The sequence below is a fragment of the Dipodomys merriami genome, unplaced genomic scaffold, assembly GCF_024711535.1.
Source record: "Dipodomys merriami isolate MVZ:Mamm:240054 unplaced genomic scaffold, mDipMer1.0.p SCAF_317, whole genome shotgun sequence".
Lineage (NCBI taxonomy): Eukaryota > Metazoa > Chordata > Mammalia > Rodentia > Heteromyidae > Dipodomys > Dipodomys merriami.
Genome location: NW_027204682.1, coordinates 268493 through 272254, shown reverse-complemented (window position 1 = coordinate 272254; position 3762 = coordinate 268493). Strand labels below are relative to the sequence as shown.

The 3762-nt window shown below is 32.3% G+C and overlaps 1 pseudogene; it reads right to left on the bottom strand.

Moving 5' to 3' along the window:
* Positions 1–877: 877 nt before the first annotated feature.
* On the bottom strand, positions 878–974 carry LOC138841351 (U6 spliceosomal RNA; annotated as a pseudogene).
* Positions 975–3762: the final 2788 nt, after the last annotated feature.

Sequence of the window (3762 nt, the reverse complement as noted above, 5' to 3'; positions counted from 1 at the left end):
CCCAAACTAAAGGCCTCTTGATTGCCTTGCATCTTGCTGCTGGGAATAGAAATAGAAAAGATAATCTGTTGAACCATTATATCAAACCAGGTCTGAAGAACCACTTGGAAGAAACTGCATTTAATATTGCCAAAAAGATAAGTATGTATCACTACCTCTATGAAGTTGTGGAAGGCTCTACTAATTGTTCTCCTAAGTCGTAAGGGTTTGGTTAAGTTTCTTAAATTTCAAAAATGCCAGTCCATCCTTTGTGTCCCTTAAATTTTTTTTTCAAAATACAAAGCAACAGCAATATCTTACTTTAAAAATTCATGGATTCCATGGTATTCTTCGAAGTGAATTGCCTGACTTTGATGTCAAAATGTATTCAATAGTTGTTTGTATTCATCTATAATGATTTCTGCAGTTTGTGATTTTTTTAAATCAGAAATAATTTTAACTTATCTGTTGAAATGCATAGTAAAGAAACTAAAGATTTTCCTCGTAGTTTTCTGGAAAAAAGTATGTCTATGTTTGTATAATATCCATAATCTATTTCATTCACTCCTAGATATAATAGTTGGAATTCTACATTGTTATATAATGTATAGGTTCATAAATAAATGTGTCATTTCAGATTGCATTGCATATAGAAGAAGTTTAAGATTTCTTTTTTTCCTAGGTCCTTATATTATTTTATTTCTTTGGGATAAAATTATAATGTTATCTAATTTCAAGTTTTGTAAAGGTTATGCTATGTAAAGGCCTTTCTAAGGTGAAGAATTAATACACTGATGTCAAACTAACCTTTAATTCTATAAATTACATGTATTGTTACACTTGTTTTTTGTAATTAACTTTTTAATAACTGTTTTTCATTTCTTGCATCAGAAGAATGAAAAATATGGAATACTTCACAAATTTTCATATCATCTTTGTGCAAGTGCCATGTTAATCTCTGTATTGTAATTTGGGTAGACCTGCTTCTGAAGCATGTAGTACCCTCTAAATTTAAGTACTTAATGATTTAATCTTTATACAGGCATCTATCCATGGTTCATTATTTGTAACAAGGAACCCTTTTTGTTCCTAAAAATGCTATTGATCTTATTACTCTAAAAATCTGTGTATTGTGGAAAAAAACATATCGTTTGGTCGATTACTCACATTTACAATTTTTTTGTCAATGCCTATTTTGTCATTTTCATTTTAAATTTCATCATACTTTGAAACCTTTTCAGCTAAGTCCAAAGGTGATGGCTTTTCAATACTTATTTATCAACTCAGTTAGCTTTGTAGAGCTAATGGATTCAAAGTAAGTCTTGCTTAAGAGCTACTTCTAAACTTCTGCAGCTTAAAATTTCCCAAATAAGGTCTTACTGGGACAAATGTCTACCTGAACCTTTACCCTTCTTCCGTGTAGGAACAGACCAACCAGAATATCTTACCCTGACAGCATAGATTTTCTTACTGGAAGAAAACTAATCTTAGTTACAAGGAATCATAGAGAGATGAACAGTTCAGACCGAATTGTTCGGAATGGAAGGTATTTTATCAAAATATAATTGTTTATTATACTTATCATTTCAAAAGTAGCTAAAGCCAAGAAGGTGAAAAAATTGTTCATATGCATGATTACCTACTGTTCTAGCCTGTCCATCATCCAACCTGGCAGGAATTTACACTACTGATTTTCTATCACCAAATATTTCCATAGGTCCTGAAGAAGGCCATATGTTTCTCCTTGATATTAGGCCTTAAATTGGTAATGTTTTAATCATATTGTTTCCTCTTGCCTCTAGGCTGTAAATCTACAAATGGTAAAGCTTGAAGTCTAACTCTACCAAAAACTGAGATAGAGATAATGGAATAATACTTTAAAACAGAGTTGCTTTTGATTCCCTAACCACAACACAATAATGTAAAACAATTATTATTTTATATATACTTATATATTTTATATTTATATGTGCTGATTTTAAATTTTACACAGTGAATCTAGAAAATAATTGAAGACTCATCTCAAATGCTCATTTCCTACGTTATTTCAGGACCCCAATTCCTTACAAGAATTAGCAGAAATCAATTGTGAAATGCAAGGCAACTTAAAATGAAAGATGAGATCACAAAATCTGAGAGAAAGTACTGTAATTCAAACCTTCATTTTACACATGACCAGCCCATATGAGTGAACAAAATCACAAATGAACAAGATTATTTTTAGTACCCCTCTCCTAATGAATAATGAAAGATTTCAGTGCAGCCAAAAAAAATAGTTTCTGTAGGGCTGGGAAGGTGGCTCAGTGGTAGAGCACTTGCCTTGCATGCCTGAGGCCCTGGGTTCGATTCCTCAGCACCACATAAGCAAAAAGAAAAAAGCCGGAAGTGGCGCTGTGGCTCAAGTGGTAGAGAGCTAGCCTTGAGCTGAAGAGCTGAGGGAAAGTGCCCAGGCCCAAAGTTCAGGCCCCATGACTGCACCCCCCCAAAATATAGTTTTGTAATGATAGATCCATAATTGGTCTACCAAGGCTAGGAATACTTGATTTAGAGGTCAAATATCATTTAGAAAAACATTAACTGGGAAGATCCTTAGTTTTTCAAAACACTGGTAGTTCAGTAAAACTAGGTTCTGTGGTATAAAAATGTTGTCATTCTCAAACCAATGATAACCTACATTTAATCTCCTGAAAGTATATTCATTTTCAAATAAACTATTTAAAATCACACATGCCAAACCCTTGACATGTAGATGATAGTGCATTACAATGTTTTCAAGTGTAGGGAGCAAGTTACAATAGAGTTGATTTACGTACCCAGCACTAATACCAAACAAGTTAAACCATTCATTAAAGTGTAGAAATAGTACCCCTCACCATTTGTGTTGTTTAGTAGGTGACTTCCAGAAATGTGTTAAATAGATCAGCCTCCCATATTTCAAACCCAAATATTAGCTAACAAAGTAAATTTCATCAAATAAGAAGGTACATTTGAAAAAGTCACTAATAGCTGCCTTATCATGTGTTGTTTTATGTTTTCCCTATCTGTTTAACATAGTAAGAAATATGATTTTAAGTCTTGAATATGGGTACTGATGAGAGATGTGACAAACATAAAATCTGTCTTCTATTTCTGTCATATTCCTTTAAGAAGTAAATTTTAGTTTTGTTCTTTTTTCCAAAACGTATAGGTAGTAGAAAAAATTATCCTATGTAAAATAAAATAATCACACACCATTGTCCAAAGCTATTTATAAAAACTGGTAGTTAGGAATAAATTCTAAGCCATTTTTAAACTTTCTTATTGATTAAAGATTAATCTTCCAAATGAATGAGAATAAAATCATGTCTAAGTGCTTAACATCTCCAGTCTTGCAAATTGTTATTGCAGATGAATGAATTATGGAAATATAAGCTGACAACAGTTCAAGTCTATGTGAGAGTGAAACTCCATGGAATGTATATAAACCTTTCAAAGTATTAACAGGCAGTTTAACATAATGACTATCAGGAAATTGAAACCAGAGAGGAACAATAGTCAAGAAATAGAATGAATGAAAAATGGAACAAGGGGCAAGTACAGCTAGAATACGCAATGTACATATGTAATAAAGGAAGTGGTAAATCTGAACTAAATCTTGGAGAAAGGGTTGGTTGAGAATGATAGAAGGAGTGACTCTGATCCAGGAACATTAGACAATTAGATGGACATATTTAATTGTAACACACTTGCACAACCTTTTGAAATTCACTTAAAAACAACAATAAAAACACACAAAAATCACAA